Raw genomic sequence first — 18,447 nt, 5'->3', positions numbered from 1 at the left:
TTGAAGCAAAATGCTCCATCTTTCAAAAATATAGTATTCTCTTCCCCTACCAAAAACTTCTAGTTTAACAGAGTCTTTTATTTTAATGTAGCAGGTATATGTGCTGATAAAAAGCATTCTCCAGGCCAGGCATGGTGACTCATGCCTGAAATCCTAGCACTTTGGGAGTCTGAGGCAGGAGATGACTTGAGGCCAGAAGTTAGAGACCAGCCTAGACAACATAGCAAGACCCTGTCTCTACAAAAAAAGTAAAAGAAAAAGTAGACAGGCATGAAGGTGTGCACCCGAAGCCCCGGCTACTCAGAAGGCTGAGGCAGGAGGATCAGGTCAGGAGTTTGAGGCTGGAGTGAGCTTTGATCATCCCATTGCACCCCAGCCTTGGGAGCAGAGTAAGACTCTGTCTTTAAATGGCACATAATAGTATACACAGTATGTGCTCATTGGGGTGAAACAAAAGAATTTTTACATATTTGCATTGTGTGTATGGGTATGTGTGTTAACACTCGTACATACTTAAGCAGCCAGAGCCTATCTGTTCAATAATAAACACAAAATGTTGACTTATTATTGCTTCATGGAAGGAAAGAATCTCAGAATCTGGGGTGAAAGGTGATTCATTTTGCACAGTATATCCTTGTGGTCAGATTGAAGGTTTTGCCTTGAGTATATTTTATTTTTCAAGTGAGAAGAAAAACTAGACAGATAAATACTTTTCATGCGGTGAAGTCGTAACACTGTAGGAAGGCAATCTGATTAAAGTAATTGGCACAGATTTTTGAATGAGTAATAACTTTACCTGTTTTTTCAAAAAATGGCACTTTTAGGCTGGGCACAGTGACTCACACCTGTAATCCCAGCACTTTGGGAGGCTGAGGCGGGCGGATCACCTAAGGTCAGGAGTTTGAGACCAGCCTGGCCAACATGGTGAAACTCTGTCTCTATAATAAAATACAAAAATCAGCTGGGTGTGGTAGCTGGCACCTGTAACCCCCACTACTGGGGAAGTTGAGGCAGGAGAATCACTTGAACCTGGGAGGTGGAGGTTGCAGTGAGCCAAGATCATGCCACTGCACTCCACCTTGGATGACAAAGTGAAACCCTGTCTCAAGAAAAAAAAAAAAAAAGACACTTTTAGAAGTACTCTTTAACCAGTGGAATGTTAAGCAGTATGAGAGAAGTGAAGATATTCAAGCAGTGAAGATATTTGAGGGTAGAGTGGTCATCCCTGTAGGAAATAATGTCTTCTAAGTTGAAGCTACTGTTTACAATTTCTTCCTTTTTTTTCATTTACAAGCCCACAAATATTCCAAAATATTAACTTTTTTAAAAAATCATGTTTAAAAACATGATTGTAAGGTCCAACAACAATGTGGAATGTTCTGCTCTTTAGTTATCCACACAAAAAGTTCCATAGCTTAAACAACATGGTGGCATCCCTGTAGTCCCAGCCATTCAGGAGGCTGAGGTGGGAGGATCACTTGAGCCCAGGAATTCGAGACTGTAGTGTGCTATAGTGATGCCTGTGCCTAGTCACTGCACTCCAGCCTGGACAACTTAGCAAGACCCACCCCTTAAAAAAGAAGTTCCATAGCTTAAACTACTCAAATAAGGAGACAATCAGTGATATGCAAAAGTATTTATTTTGGCCATGTACTTTGAGATAACGCACAGCAGACTGGGTTTTCAAGCTAGTGCCTTAAACGCTGCATAACTCAAAAGGAAGCAATGAGTAAGCCTTGGATGATGTATTAGCTCTAAGGATGTTATCTGTGAGTATGACAAGGACTTTTAATTTTCCATCCTATACTTACTCTTCTGTTATTACTAGTAACAGAACCCTGAATTCATTTGGGACAGTAATTTTTCCTCTTAAAAGATTCCCTCACCAGCTCCCTTGCAGCTAAGTGTGGCCATGTGACAAAGGTCTGGCCAATGAGTTGTAAGTGAAAATGTTCCCAGATACTTCTGGAAAAGCTCCTTAAAAGGAACTAACTAAGCCAGGAGGGGCTCTCTTTTTGCCTTCCTCTTTTCCTTTTTCATGATTGGAGAGAATAAATGATAACTAGAGGGACATCATGGTCTAAGGCTGGTAGAGCAGAGAGATAGAAAGAGCCTAGGGCTCTGATGACTTTGAGGAGCCACCATATGAGCCCTGTGCAGACAGAGGTAGAGTTTCTCTTATGTTAGAAATAGGTTTTGGATGTTTAAGACATTGAAATCCAGTCTCTGTTATTGGCAGTTAAATACAAGTCCTAACTGAACAAGCTACTTCTCTCCTTTAGGAGACAGCATATCATGTAATAAAATAAACATGACATTCATTCATCATCTAAACTATGCCTTTTGCTATGCCTGCTTTTTGTTTTGTTTTTAATTAATTAATTAATTAATTTAGAGACAGAGTCTCACTCTGTTGCCCAGGCTGAAGTACAGTGGCATGATCTTGGCTCACTGCAGCCTCCACCCCCGCCCCCCCCAGTTCAAGCAATTCTTCTGCCTCAGCCTCCCGAGTAAGTTTGACTACAGGCCCACACTACCATGCCTAGCTAATTTTTATATTTTTAGTAGAGCCGGGGTTTCAGCATGTTGGCCAGGCTAGTCTCAATCTCCTGACCTCGAGTGATCCACCTGCCTCAGCCTCCCACAGTGCTGCGATTACAGGTGTGAGCCACCAGGCCCAGCCTTGTTTTTAATTAATTCAATTTTTAAAAGACATTTCTTCTTGTAGAGCAACTCCTGAGCTAAGTCTTCAGTTCCTTGCACTCTAAAAAAATTTCTCTCCTTTATAAATAACCCATCTTTCAACTCACAGAAACCTCAATTAATAATCATTTTTCTCACAAGATGACTCTAGGAGACATTTACTCAGATACTATGACTGTCACCATGCTGCTAGTACTGAAGTAATAGAAACAGATGAAGTTTTCTCACTTGTTTATTTTCCATGTGGGGTGTCCCATTTAAAATCCTTCCATTATACGTCCCCAGGCCCTAAATGTAGGCTGTGTTATGGATAGCCTTTGAAACTTCTGTCTTCTTTTCTCTGGGAAGGAGGGGAGGTGAAAGCCTGAATAAAAGAAAATAATTTTAAAAAGAAAGGAAAGAAGAAACAAAATAAGAACCATATTTTTAACAAAAGGATTTTTGAAAGCCTTGGAAAATGTTATATTCACTCATATAAGGCCCCACTGTTTTAAACATATTTTACTATAATTTTTCCTTCAAAACCCTGACATTCGAAGTTGAACAGGGCTCTTTCAGTGTACAACCCTGGGACATGGAGAAATAAAAAGAACAGTATTGCAACTAATGCATACTCAGTGGGAATCATCATATCGCATAATTGGTTGAAATCCACAGGCTGATCCGATGTCATCTTCAGAAATATGCAAGTTTCCCTTTGTTTTCTGACTTAGAGATATTTCCTTGCTTTAGGGCTTAACCCTTCAATTGTTGCCCCTAGTTATTGAAACATGATTAAAAATGAATGTGGAGCTGCCCGTCCTAAACTCACCCCAAATGTTAGGTAAGATTTCCCCAAATCTGCCAACTTTTATTCTAACAAAAACACACAATATGCACTTCAAGTGTTTCTTTTCACTCATTTCCTTTATCTACCTGTTTCTAAACACCACACACACACACACACACACACACACACACACACAGCCCTTTAAATGTCTTTCTATGAGAAACTAATAGAACAAAGAGTTGCCATTTTGGAGCATGTAATGACATGTTTAAAAGTTCATCAACTTCCCCCTTTAAAAAAAAAAAACTGGCAATGAATCTAAAATAATAATTCAAAAAGATTTAGAGAAAAGAATCCTTAAGACTTATTCTTCTGTAACATGATGTAAATCATAAATATACCACTGGTCTGGAAGTGATTACAACAGGCTATGAGACAAAAGATATTCCTAAGCAGACTCTGCTGGCAATGGGGTCTATACTCCCATCAGCATATAAGAGGATTTGGGAAGGTAAGTTCTCATAAATGCTAATAAGAGATTCACACCACTGTAAAAAGAATTCCCAGGTGTACATGTTCCAATAATAAATTCTAAGTCCTGGCCCATAACTGATTGTATAACCCATTACAGAAATCTATCCTCTTATTCAAGATGAATGAACCTTTCGGTGTTCCAAGCATTCCCTCCACCCTTCACCAGTGTTCCCTTTGCTTCTTGATTGTCATTGTCCCTGACCTTCCTAACAGGATCCTTGAAATGAAGAGGAGGAAGCAGTATATAGACAGTTTTCTAGAAGTGTGAGTCATTCTGGAATCGGTTCCCCCAGTCCCTATATAAGGGATACCGTTCACATCTAAGTTTCTCAATTGCTGTTAGAAAGCATTTCTTTGTTTTGTCTTTCCTTATACCTTTTTCCTGAGGGCAAAGGTTTAACTTTTTTTATTCTTCTCTGAGTGATTCAACACTTGAGTTAGAGATTCAGTTCACAGGACATCGAGAATTAGGTTTTGCTTGATAGCATAGCATTAGAAGCTATGGGCAGCCAACTCAAAGGGACACTGCAATGCTGTTTTATAATTAAGCAGGGCACCCGCTGGACCACATGTTATAACAGATGTTTCCTGGTCCCAGGTACTAAGCCAGCACACAGTAAAACTGCCCAGAGCCTCTCCCTGAGCCAAGATGGGTCAGTGCCTGGAACAACTCCTGTCCAGTGTCTCTTTCTGTAATTAGAGAATGAGGCTACCTTTTGGTCATTAATTCCATTTGAAAAATAGCCACAGCTAAATTAAAAATGGAAAAAAAAAAAGAACATCAAAGTGATCTTAAAATTGAAAAGCTTGATAAGAAAACAGAGATAATTTATTGGTGATTTATTATTTCGATCAGTGTTTTAGATCTTATATAAATTCAGCATGATGCCCTCTCTTCAACATGTTTTGCAAAATTTTCACTCCATTTATAAAATGGATAAAATTAGAGGCTCCTTATGCTTAAGCTGGAACAGAGTTTTAGGTTGGTTAGTACCAGGAAATCAAACTCAGATGCTTATAGAGGCCAGTTCATAAATGAACAAAGCAAGCAAGAGCAAGAAAAATTATTCTGCTTTTTCTTTTTCTTTCATTTTCTTGTTTTCAATAAGAGCCATGAGTGTGGGAATATCTCTCTGCACTCTGAGAACACAATAGTTTTGGCAGGGCTGACATTCAGATGGTGATCACTTGAGCTTAGCGTGGTCTTAACCAACACATGTGTAGATGCTCCTGTAAGCTCACCCAGTGAAGCCCATCCTCAGTCTCTCCTCCAAGAGCTCTTGGACCTCCCCATGACCAATCGAAGTAGAGCAGGGGGCATCCAGGAGTTGCTCTAGCACAAAGGTCAGTGTCCATTCTGATCGGTCAGTTCCCATGCCTTAGCAATTAAATATGTTTAATATTGCTCAGAACAAGTACATTGACAAATAGCAATTGATATTTTTTCTGTTTAGGGCAAACCAAAAGGGTAATAGGAATTGATGGGGTCACTGGAGCCCTGGAGAGCCCCTTCCCGGTCAAAGGAGGTTGCTACTACCGACTGAGTAGGAATGTGAGACTCCTGTGGCCAGATCTTCTGAATTCTCAAGGGAAAGTAAAAACCTATGTTCTTATGTGAAGTTTCCCAACTAAATTGTTAACTCATTTAAACACTATTATGGGCAAACTAAGTGTTTCTATGGGCCAAATGTAGCCTAGGTATTCCCAATTTGCAACCTTCTTGATTTCTGAGACATAGGAGAGGACTGAAGTCTAAGTGACTCGCCCAGAGATCACTCAAGTAACTAGTAGCAGATCCAGAGTGAGATCCTATATCCCCCAGCCAGTGAGATCTGACTTTCTTCAAGACAAATCCTATAATACCACTGAAAATCCTTCAGGAAGGATTTCTAGACTGCCTAACCTAGGAAGCAGGAACTTATATTACTTTTAGTATTACAATTCTTTATGCTAGTGTTTTTTCCCCACAACATAAAAGTGAAACCTCATTTCCAAAGCTGACATATAATGATGGAAAAGATATGAAAAGTTCCAGAGATGACTGAGGCCTTGCACAGCTATAAGAAAAGGTTGGTCCTCTGGCAGGTTGGGCGTTAGTTTTGTGTGTGTGTTTTTTGTTTGTTTATTTGCTTGAGACAGGGTCTCAGTCTATCACTCAGGCTGGAGTGTAGTGGCACAATCTCAGCTCACTGCAATCTCCGCCTCCTGGGTTCAGGTGAGTTTCCTCCCTTATCCTCCCGAATAGCTGGGATTACAGGTGCCCACCATCATGGCTGGCTAATTTTTGTATTTTTTGTAGAGATAGGGTTTCAATATGTTGGCCAGGCTGGTCTCGAACTCCCAACCTCAAGTGATCCACCTGCCTCAGCCTCCCAAAGCACTGGGATTATAGGCATGAGCCACTGTGCCAAGCCTGGACATTAGTATTTAAACAAATTGATAGCATTTCCAGGCAAGCAGGGGTCAAAATAGTCCTGTGGCAAAGGTGACCTATAGCAGGGTAAGAAAGTCTCCAAGTATGAAGGAAACTCATTATTAGGAATGATCTGATTTTTATGGAGTTCCAGTGTCATGTGATCCTGAGATGAATCTGTCCTTTTCATGATTATTTCTTACCTTTGTTATGGAGCTAGATTGTGCCTAAAGTGAAGTCAAGTGTTTATAAAATAGATATGTTCACAAAATTAACACATATTTACACTATGGGCTAGACCAACATTCTCAAACATCTGTAATTATCCCACCTTCTATGTGATTTGGCTTCTTCTTATCACTTACACTCTTATTCATTTAATTTTTAAAAAGCTAGTGTACCATTTTTTCTTGATTAGAAAAACAGTTAACTCTCCTTGTGTTGGGGTTGGGGTTACATCAATGAATTAAGTATTCCTTGACCTTATGGCTCCATAGACCATTAATATACAAATAACTAACTTTGATAAAAATATTGAAAGTGCTATGATAAATGCAAAGAGGGAGCCATTAATAGTCTTTGAGTCAGATGCAGGTAAGAGTGGAAATGCTTTACCCAGGATGTGATATTGGGCTGGGCTTTCAGGAAGGAGCCAATAGGAGGTGAAGGTTATTCTAGGCAGAGAAAGCTGCTTAAAGAGAGGCACAAAGTCCTAAAGTGTGCTGAGTGTTTGGAGATAGTGAATGGTTCAAAATAGCTAAAGCCAAGAACACACAGGGTGAATGATAGGAAAATCTGCCTGGGATTGGCTTTAAATATAGTCGTACAAAGTAGGACATAACCTTTTCTTACTCTGGAGGTAAAGAGCCCCCAAAGGATTTAGAGATGGAGAATGTCCGATCTGCTCTGAGTTGTGAGAACCTAATTTTACCTACGGTGGGCTGGTGATGGAAGGGACTGAAGGTAAGGAGGTCAATTAGGAAGCCGCCCAAATACATCAGGCCAAAGACGGTGAAGTACTGAATTAGGGAGTAGAAACTGTGATGAAAAGGAAAAGCTAGATTTGAAAACCTTTTTTGAAATAGAAACAATAATACTTGGTGACTAATTAGATTAGGAGAAAAGAAGGAGTAGAAGCTGAGTCCAGAATCTCTTACTTGAATGCCAGATGTGTGGAAATGCCATCTATCCAGATGTGAGGGAGAGCAGAGCTTTGGGAGGGTGTGTGGGGGCAAGGGAGAGGTGGGGCTCATTCATGAGTTCTGGTTTGGAGATGTCAAAGTTGAAGCACCTTCCAAAGACTCTGGTAGGTGGATCTACCCAGAAGGCATCAAAAACATGGAACTGTGGCTTCAGAAGGAAGAACCAGGGGCCATGAGATTGACCCCTGTAGAAATATTCTGCAAATGACTTTTAATGATACAGATGGAAACTCATTATCTTGAGAAGGCTAACCTGACAATAATTAGATAATTTGACAACTGGTAGTAAAAGAAGGCACAGAACAGCACTTTGACCAGCTTCCACATCATCTTCTTTTATGCAATAAGATTGAGAAATCACTGTGCTTGAAATGATGCAGACACAAGTCTGAATCCTGAGCATCATACTACTTGCTAGCTGTTTGACTTTGGAGAAGTTACTGTTTAACCTTGCTTAGCTGCTTGGAGGGAGACATTATTCTGGGGTCTGGGAATATAATGATAAATCAACCCTGCCCTCAAAGAGCTTCAATTTCCTTTTCTGTAAAACCACTAGATTGCAACTAGATATTATGTATCAGGCACAGTGCATAACACAGAATACCAAAAACCTGTGACTTATGAAATCCATCACTTTCTATTCATGGTTCATTTAATGTTTACACCAAACCTATGATGTAGGCATTGATGTTGTGCCTATATAGTTGGGAAAACTGAGCTCATACACCTTGCACAAGTTCATAGGGAACAATAAGGGTCATCTGACTTCCAAAACGCTATACTACATCTCCTTTCCATTGTCAAACTAAATGGGCTATGCAGACATAAGCACCTTCTCTTTCCCTGGAAGCACCAAAATATGAGTGAATGGAGCAGAAGTCATCATCCAAAGAAGACGCCAGTTAAATTAAGATAATGTGACATAATAACCCGAAGAGAATCAAAACTGAAGTTAGTCAAGGTAGCACTGGTATAAATCTCTTTAAATGCTATTCAGATGACTAAACTGAAGATAATGGCTGAGAAGTGCTTATTGGTTCAGGATGGCCAAGGCTGCCCCTCTGCCCCACTCCACAGCGTTGTATGTGTAGTTGCACTGTCACTGTAACCAGTCTGCACGGCCAAACACGGTGGCCCTGTCCATAGCTACAGAGTTTTTATTCTACCTCAAATTATTTTTGGAAGTAAGTGCAGAAAAATATTAGTAAGTGAACATCTTCAAAAGCATTTCAGGCATAATTTTTATACATAATTAATGGAATACAACTACTTAAAAGTCATTCTGGGGTGGAAATCTTTAACATTCTACGACCTCTTTATGTCTGCTTCTTGGCTGTCATCTTACATCTTCCTCTTCATTCCCTCAACATTGGCCTAGATCAAGCTCTCTTCATTTCTCTCAGGATAGCATCCAACCACTTGTTCTCCAACCTCCCCCCCTCCCGCCCCGCCTCTCTCTCTCTCTCTCTTTTTTATCTTACTTTAAGTTCTGGGATGCAAGTATAAAACGTGCAGGCTTGTTACATAGGCATACATGGGCCATGGTGGTTTGCTGCACCTATCAACCCATCATCTAGGTTTTAAGCCCCACATGCATTAAATATTTGTCCTAATGCTTTCCTTCCCGTTGACCCCCCACCCCCCGACAGGCCCCGGTGTGTGATGCTGTCCTCCTTGTGTCCATGTGTTCTCATTGTTCAACTCCCTCTTATGAGTAAGAATATGCAGTGTTTGGTTTTCTGTTCCTGTGTCAGTTTGCTGAAAATGATGGTTTCCAGCTTCATCCATGTCCCTGCAAAAGACATGAACTCATTCTTTTTTATGGCTGCATAGTATTCCATGGTGTATATGTGCCACATTTTCTTTATCCAGTCTATCATTGATGGGCATTTAGGTTGGTTCCAAGTCTTTGCCCTCTCTTTTATCATAATACCACAATTTCACTGAGGCTTAAACTCCCTCAGCATTTCCCTATCACCAAAAATACACAGCCATATTCATGGAGGAACACAGGTTGCTTACAACCTTTTGACCTTCATTCCCAATTCACAACCTGTTAGGTCTCAAATGTGTCTGGCTGTTTCACACCTCTGATCCCTCTGCACTTGCTAGTCCCTCTGCTTGGCATGTCTTCCCCAGGATCACCTGATGAACCCCTACTCATCTTTAAACACACAGTTCAAGAGACATTTCCTCTGAAAAGCCTTTCATGGCCTTTCCAAATTCTGATCTTTGTACCCACACAAGCCTCTGAGTTCATTATAGAAACTGTCACAATAAATAACGTTTCCTGTTAACATGTTTGTCTCCCCTAGCAGACCAAACACTCCTTGAAAGAATGCACACTATCTTCTATATTTTTGCACTTCCATACCCAGTAGAGCACCTGCCTCGGGCGGGGGCCCAGTAAATACAGTTACACTGAGTAGAATCGAATCCAATTGTCATTATCATGGTCATCAACTCAGGGTTAATGGACTCTTACAGGAGTATAATTTGTTGATAAGTGTTACATTTAGCATTTAGAGTGATGGAAGGAAAGACAGCCAAAACTCCTTGTTGATTCTGGTGCAAAGAAAAGAGGACTCTCTAAAATAAGAGGTAAGAAGAAAAGCTAGGGGAGCCTGAAATGTGTTCATTTTATCACTCTTCAATGCAAGAGATTGTAATTTTAGTGCAGGCCAAGCCACTTATCCTAGAGGGTTCTGACAGATTTTCTGGGAAAAATTTTAAAAAGAATAAAATTCAGCCAGGTGTGGTGGTGCACTCCTGTAATCCCAGCTACTCGGGAGCCTGAGGCAGGAGAATCACTTGAACCCGGGAGGCGGAGGTTACAGTGAGCTGAGATCATGCCACTGCACTCCAGCCTGGTGACAGAACAAGACTCTGTCTCGAGAAAGAAATAAAAAAAGAATAAAATTAAAATCTGTGGTCAGAAGGTTACAGAAAGGAAAGACACACATATCCGCTAGGGAATAGGAAGTGGTCTTGTCTTCAGCAGCAGGGCTGTCTAATAAATCTGGAGAGTTTTATTGACTTCATAGGCGCAAAAATAACCACCCGGAGAAGACATCGGGTTTCACTTATTTTTTGGAAAGTAATTTTTCACAGACGCGAGGTTAAAAGAAAGTGGTTGCACGGGCCTCGGCTGTGGTGTGTGTCTTCTGGTATGCGTAATGCAACTGGATCTCAATTCTGGGACGATGCCCAGATTCAGGGGCCTAAAGCCTCTGTTGAAAGCAATGAGGACAGAGTGTTGCCAGAATTTTATATATGCAACTATAGATCAATTGTCTTACTGCAAGGGTAGACTTTGATCAGGAGCGTCTGGAGGGAGGGGTTTCATTAAATGCTGTTTTCAGCCTTTAATTCTAGTTTTTTACATCTACTTGTTCCTAAGTCAGCTACAGACTCTGAATGGCCTTGACATAGAGAAACTGTTCCCTAAGCCACGTCTGGCTCTCAGGCATCAGCAGTGACTGGCATAAAAGGAGTTCCTGCATAGAAAAGATGTACAGTTTGGGCGATTTTGCTCGTACTCCATAGTTTTTGGTTTCACGTTAGACCAGTCAGAAAGGAACAGGCTGATGCTCTCTCCCTCCTGCCTCATGTCTGTGATTCATTAGAAAAGCTTAAAAACTTCCCCTACACTAAGACAAGCTTTCCTAAGAAAATAATTGATAAGAGCATATGTTTGTTGGATGAATTCTTCCTGGAACAAACGTCTGGCCAAGAATAGAAAATCCAGCCAGTCTTAGAAGGTACAAGCATCTATTTCTGAACTCCTTCAAATTTATTCATCATTATGGAAAAGATGGAAACTAAGTAATATTTCTGAGTTTTTACAACTTTCTTGCTTTTTCCTCCTGGTCGACCTCCAGGGATTTTATCCCACAGGGTAAGGAAAACTTTCATACTACCATCTTTCTTCTAAAATCAACAGGAACACAGACAGAGTAGCCGTGGTCTGACCACACTTGGTGGTAAGCAGAGCCTCCTGGGGTGTGGGAAGACACATTGTCCTCAGAGCCTTTAGCATTCTCTGCAAAACTGGACTGGGGGCCAAGAATGAGGGGGCCTGAAAATGACCATTAGACTTAGAAGCAGGAAATAAACAAAATTTAAAATCGTTTTATCTGAAATAATCCTCTTATTTTAGGAATGACAAAAATAAATGGTGGTCTCGAAATTTAATTTTTAGCAGCAGAATCCTGTTTCTGAGCAAAGTCTGAGATAAAATAGCCAACCTTTACTGAGCCCTTGGCATATGCAGGACACTGGGCTAACTAAGCACTTTACATGTGTAGTCTTATTGGGTTTAATCTTCACTACTCTAAAATAGGCACTATTATTATGTCTATTTTATAGACAAGGGAAACGAGAAATCAGTGTGCCTCAGATAACACAGTACACAACCCACTATATGACACAGATCAAAATGGGGCTGATGCAGTGGAATTGCGGCTAGATTACCAGGAACTCTTCAATTTCCCTGCTGCTTGTTCCTCCCTTACTCTCTCAACTCTCTGAAGCAACCCAAGGCTTTACGGGGAGCAGAGTTTGATAATCTTTTCACTAGAAAAGTTCTAAAATTTCTTTTCATTCTAATGCCTAATGATCCTAATTCTGGAGCTATAAACCATAGTAACCATCAGAACGTGCTCTGTAAGACTGGGTATTGGCAAACCTTACTCTTCCTTAAAGGGCTGGCTCAGGGTCACTTTTCACACACCTTTGAAGACTAGAATTTTAAAACTGTTTGATCCAATAAACATAGGAATGAAACCTAAGAATTCCACAGATGTAAACATTCTGATGCTATAAGATAAAATGTGTTGTTTATATTAAAACAGCAATGCTAAAATGTAAGGACCAATTTCTCTTTCTTTAATCATTAAGTTATTAAGTATTTTCTCACTAACACGTTTTCTTATACATTCACAGACGAATTGTTTCTAATAAATCCAGCCAGACGCAAGTATTAAGCATTAGAATTTTTACCTCTTGCATTAAGTAGATGTCTGTCTGGGCAGTTGGCTCACCCAGAGCAGGGAGTTCATCAAGGAAAGGGAGAGACTTTTGATCTCTTTGCTGGCTTTTCACAAAGGGAAAAAAAAACTCCACAGGCTGAACCTGTTAACTTCTAACTCACATCAGACATTTCCAAATTGCATGATTTTAGTGTAGCTAAGAGGGTGGGGAAACAGACAGCTTCTTACAGGGTGGCTGTGAGTATGAATGGGTATAAAATTAGTGGAGGGCAATTTGGCAATAGGTATGAAAAATGAAATACTCATACCCTTTGACCCAACAATAATTCACCTCCTGGGAATTCACTGTAGAGAAAGACTCCTACAACTGCTCCAAGATGTTTAAGAGTAAAATGATATTTGCAAGAATATTTGTTATAGGAAAAACTGGAAAGAACTCGAAGGTGCATTAACAGGCAATTGGTTAACGAGAGTATGGTTCAGCCATACAATACAATTTCATGAAGCTATTTAATAGAAGATTTAAAAAAAATCACTTTTTACCAACTGACATGGCAAGATGTCTAAGACATATCGCTAGATGGAAAACAGCATGCTTTTGTGTGGAGAGTATAATACCATTTTTTGTAAAATAATAAGTGAAATATTAATATAGGCCTTGAAAAAATTTTAACTGCTTTTCTCAGCTGTGTGGGATTATGGGGGATTTCTACTTTCTATGCTACATATTATAAAGTTTCAAGATGTTTATGCACGTACATATATATCTATATGTATACGTAATTACTTTTGTAATCAGAAAAAAATGTTTTTATGGCTGGCTCTTCTGAGAGACCTCTTAGGAAAGCGTGGAAGCCTGGTCCAAATCCATCAACTTTACTGTAAAACAAAAACTTAGTTGACATTGGAACAATGATACCACTTAACCAAAAGGTGGACCACACTTGGAAACTCATCTGGTCTCTAGAGTCTATAAGCCATTGTAATAATTGGCCCACAGTGGAGTGTTCTTCCAAGGAGGGGCAAAACTTGAAACTGCAGCCAGTTTTTGAATGACTGCCACAGTTAGGAAAGGACAACTGACAACCAGGGACTCAACCTGAGTAGTGTTAGTCCCATTGGTGACTTGCCAGGAGTAGGGGTGAGGGAGTGTCCATAAAAGACAAAGAGTTTGTGTTTAAATTTTACTCTTTTATTGAGCTAAAATTTGGTGCAACTTCTCTAGCTTAGTTTGGTGCAATTTCTCTAGCGGATCCCCATTTTGTAGAATGTATAGCTTATATTAAAGGGACTCTTAATAAAATGAAGGTAAAATTGCAAATATAAAATTAGGCACAAGATTTTGGAAGAGGACCCTAAAAAGGAGAAGCCCTTAAGCTAAGCTTTATTAGCTTCTCAGTGAATTCTTGCTGCTCTGACCCAAACCCCCCACCTTTTTTTTTTGTTTTTTTTTGAAACAATCTCACTCTGTCAACCAGGCTGGAGTGCAGTGACAGGATCACAGCTCACTGCAGCCTCAACCTCTGAGCCCAAGTAATCCTTCCCCCTCAGCCTTCCCAAGTAGCTGGGACTACAGGCACACAGTGCCATGCCTGGGTAATTCTTAAATTTGTTGTAGAAATGGGTCTCCCTGTGTTGTCCAGGCTGGTCTCGAATTCCTGATCTTAAGAGATCCTCCCTGCCTCAGCATCCCCAAGTGGGATTATAGGCATGAGCCACTGCACCTGGCCTGACCAAGGAAACACAGGGCAGTAACAGGTACTCTTCCTTTTCTTGAAGAATTATTGTACCAAAACAGTTTCCATACCATTTGTAGTGAAGGCTAGAGGCACCCTGACACATCCCAAAGCAGCCTTGGAAGACTGTGATCTATGTTCTTTTGGGGATATTTGAGTTTCTATGGATGGAAATGCTCTGGAGAAGCTCTATTTGTTGACAGTGGCAGACACCCAGTCCTTGATGTTCATAAAACTATGGCAGGCAGAGTTGGGAAGGATATATTAGGTCATCAATCTAGATTCAGGTCCAAGGCAGAATGGCTCACCACTATAGTCATTCCAAGTCATTGCCCAGGCAGCTTTGAAGTATCTTGAGGGCCTAACTCTTAGAAGGCTATTTTTCTCCTCAGGTTCCTGGGCAACTGTTGGGGTGTGTGATTTTTTTCTTTTTTAAAAAGACATGTTAGAGTTGGACCCATAGAACTACTTAATTATATCCACTCACCTAGATTTCGACAGTGGTTTCCGCATGAAGAATACAGTTAATCTAGAGATGCCCTTGTGCTGCTAGCATAAAGCTGTCATCAAAGAACAAATCACTGATTTTCTTTGGTTCCTTAGATTTCAACTTTTGTGTTGAGTTTTGTTTTAGCTTTAAGGAAACAGCAAACTTGCTGGGCTTCTCCTTAGCCAGCATGATCAAGAATGAGTAAGATTTAAAAGCTGCTTTTTGTTAATGAAAAGGAGGTAGCTTCCTCGCCTTTCCTATAAACATTTACTTTGAGTCTGTTTACTCCTGTCATTGGTAAACCTCATTTGTTCCCAAGTTTTATTTTAGGCTATTATAGGGGAAAAAAAAAAAAAAAAGAAAAACCGAAAGAATCCTAAAACTAAGCTTTCATTTTTTTCATGTTTTCTTTTAACTAGAATGACCCTAATCTTCCAAAAGATTTTAGTGGCTACTGTTGTGTAGCAAAGAGGGAGACTATTATAGGAAAAAAAAAAAAAAAAAAGAAAAACCGAAAGAATCCTAAAACTAAGCTTTCATTTTTTTCATGTTTTCTTTTAACTAGAATGACCCTAATCTTCCAAAAGATTTTAGTGGCTACTGTTGTGTAGCAAAGAGGGAGATTGTTCTAGACTATAAGGAAGTAGACTTGAATTAATACAGTTGCTTGAACCATGGATGCTATGTCTTTAGTGAAATCGTTTATGCTCCTTGCATGCATGTGCTTGTGCATGTGTGTGACGTGGTATGGTTTTCTTGCTTGTTCATGAAAATATTAAAAACAATCCCCCTTTTGATAAGTAATGCTACTAGCAAATACAGAAGTGCTAAAGAATAATATAATATTTGAATATTTGCATTAGAAAGCCTATTGTTATTTTAAAGCAAGACAAGTGGGTGTTAGTTTATTGATGCCAGTGACATCAGCATTAGTAATGGTCTCTTTTAGCAAAAAGCAATCCTCAAATGTCTTTTTCTTTTTGTAAGACTTCTGAAAGATGGGCTCCCAGTTAATCAACTATCAAGGAGCTCACTGTAAATGTTATCTGAGTTAAACTTATCTGAATTTGATTAGATTAAAAAGTTGACTGAGAATTCATCCAAAATGTGCTCATCAAAAAACAAAGGTATTTGAAAGTGCAGGAAAAGAAACAGGATTATGGGCAACAAAATTAATTTGAAACCTCTTAAACCTGGAAAAATCATTAAAGATAGAAATGCTGAATGTAAAAGCATTTTATTTTTATTTTCACAATAATTAATATAATATGGCTATCCCTGGGGTTTTCTGTGACATGCTCCTTTCAGAAAAGTGCTTTTCCACACTAACAATAAAAATTATCCAAAGGTACAAAATTAACCAGAGGTACAGTATCATAGAAAATCACCTTATTTCTCCACCCAAAGCGTTCAATTTGCCAAAAGATTTTTTGGTATAATTTGTGGATGTAGTTAAATGCAATCTCATAAAAAATTTAAAGTATTTTAATTGTGCATTAACCAAATTCTGTTTAGGAAAAATAATAAAATTACTTGAATTTAGAGCTATTCAGAAAATTATAGAGTGCACAATGAAAAGCTAATACTGCTAATCACCTCAGTATGTGGGCTATACCAAATTCCTTACTGGCAAATAAATTGTAAGCTCTTAAATATATGGATATCTGTCCTGAGTCACATGCTTTAGATAAGGGTTGGGCTTAATATAAGTGTTTGTAGCACAAATAAATGTGATTGAATTCAGCGAGGTCTTAAATTGTTCACTGTTTGGTATATATTTTCCTGATTGTCTTTCTTAGTTATGCCTCATTTAAATAGTAACTGACCAAGTGATAGCAACTGTATGTATTTAAAACACTCTCTGTGCAGACGAGCACTTTGGGACGTTCTCCAAAAATTGACACATATATATATTGGATAGGAATTTGATTTAAAAAGGAAATTAATTTTCTCATATAATATGTAATATTTAAAAATCCAGTGGTAGGATAGATCCAGTTTCTTGAACAATGTTGACAGAAATGTCTTTCTTTAAATCTAAACTTTACTACTTTCTGTGTTGTTTTCATTCTTAGGCATATATAATGCAAAGATGGAACCACTCAGCAACCCCAGGGAAAAGGAGAGTGTTTGTTTTACGATAGAAGCTGACTTCCCATTCCCTAGCTTGTATCACACGCCCATCCCTGAACATACACTAGTGCTGCAGTGCTGAGCTTGTATATTATTAATAGTTTCTTGTGGCTCCCATAACAAATTACCAAAAAGTGGTGGCTTAAAACAACAGAAATTTATTGTCCCACATTTATGGAGGCCACCACCGCTAAGTCAAGGAGTCAGCAGGACCGTGCTACCTCTGGAAGCTCTGGGGGGAGGTTCTGTTTCTTTCTCATCAAGCTCTCATCAAGTGCCTCCAAGTATTCCTTGGTCCTCAGCCATGTCACTCCAATCTCTGCCTCTGTGGTCACATTGCTTCCTGATCTTTTCTTTATGTCTCCTTGGTGTGTCTGTGTCAAATTGCTTCTGCCTTTATCCTATAAGGGCACACACGATTATATTAAGAGCCCAAATGGATAATCCAGGAGGATTTCATCTCAAGATCCTTAACCTACTACAGCTGCAAAGGCCTTTTTACAAATAAGGTCACATTCACAAGTTCCACAGGTTAGGATTTGCATATATTTTTCTAGGGACCACCATTCAAGCCACTACAACTGCCAAATGTTTAACAATCTTTTTGGCAAGAAAGGGTATACCCTGATCTTGTAGCAGTTCTGTAGTGTAAATACTGCTACCATGGCCAATTTCAAGCTATCAAGGGAAGACAAAGAACATGGAATTGGGAGGAGATGTATAGCCGCACACCATTATCCAGTATTTCCACTATCACATCCAATAGATGTAAGTAACCTCAGGAGCATAAACAATTGTAAAATGCAGTCAAATGATTAGGAAGTGATAAGGTTGATGTATCATTACCTTCATTTTTAACATAATTTAATTATAAGGTTATGTGCTTTAAATTTTAATAGTGATTGTTTAACAACTGGCACATGGAATTTCTGAACATTTACCAGTTGGTTTGGACAACTTTGTATGAGTTGGCTCCAACAGACGACTGGATAAAGTATGCTGACTGATGAGGCCTGAGTCATAGAGCCTAGGACATAAGGTCAGCAATAGCCAAACCACAGGAACTGGAAATAGGGTGTGTGGTTTCTTTTAGAGAAAATTGAGGTGTTATTACCTAAAGAATGGGGAAGTAATATTAGGAAGACAGAAACAACAAATCCACCTCAGCGTCATTAATTAAATATATTTTAATGATTTCAGGCTAAGGAAAAAATTTCAGTAAAGTTTAAAAGAATTATCAGTGAGTACTGTGGGTATGCATGTACCTGCAAATCAGACTCTCTCCTTCTACAGAAAAAACACAATTTTTCACATTTCCATTTTGGTTAGCTCATAAAATCTGTGTTTTTTAAAACTGTACATATTGGCCGGGCGCGGTGGCTCAAGCCTGTAATCCCAGCACTTTGGGAGGCCGAGGCGGGTGGATCACGAGGTCAAGAGATCGAGACCATCCTGGTCAACATGGTGAAACCCCGT

At 39.4% G+C, this 18,447-nt stretch overlaps 1 protein-coding gene and 1 long non-coding RNA gene across 9 annotated transcripts in view; one reads left to right on the top strand and one right to left on the bottom strand.

Annotated features, from left to right (window-relative positions):
• Positions 1 to 18,447, top strand: part of NFIB (nuclear factor I B) — a 441,470-nt gene that overhangs the window by 150,027 nt on the left and 272,996 nt on the right. The gene's annotated exons all lie outside the window — the stretch shown is intronic.
• The window catches only part of LOC108293344, a 60,688-nt gene that overhangs the window by 641 nt on the left and 41,600 nt on the right, over positions 1 to 18,447 (bottom strand). The window contains exons 3-4 of one of the 3 annotated variants that reach the window (XR_005197736.1): positions 17,913 to 18,085; positions 2,932 to 3,067 (exon numbers count right to left, since the gene is read on the bottom strand). This is a non-coding gene — a long non-coding RNA (uncharacterized LOC108293344). Of the gene's footprint in view, positions 1 to 2,931; positions 3,068 to 16,059; positions 18,086 to 18,447 lie in introns of those variants that run through there. The other 2 variants (XR_005197737.1, XR_005197735.1) reach the window with 2 other exon arrangements.

The sequence above is a fragment of the Cebus imitator genome, unplaced genomic scaffold (genome assembly GCF_001604975.1).
Source record: "Cebus imitator isolate Cc_AM_T3 unplaced genomic scaffold, Cebus_imitator-1.0 Scaffold533, whole genome shotgun sequence".
In the NCBI taxonomy this organism is placed as follows: domain Eukaryota; kingdom Metazoa; phylum Chordata; class Mammalia; order Primates; family Cebidae; genus Cebus; species Cebus imitator.
Note: the sequence above shows the minus strand (reverse complement) of the source record. Positions and strands in the feature narration are given on the sequence as shown.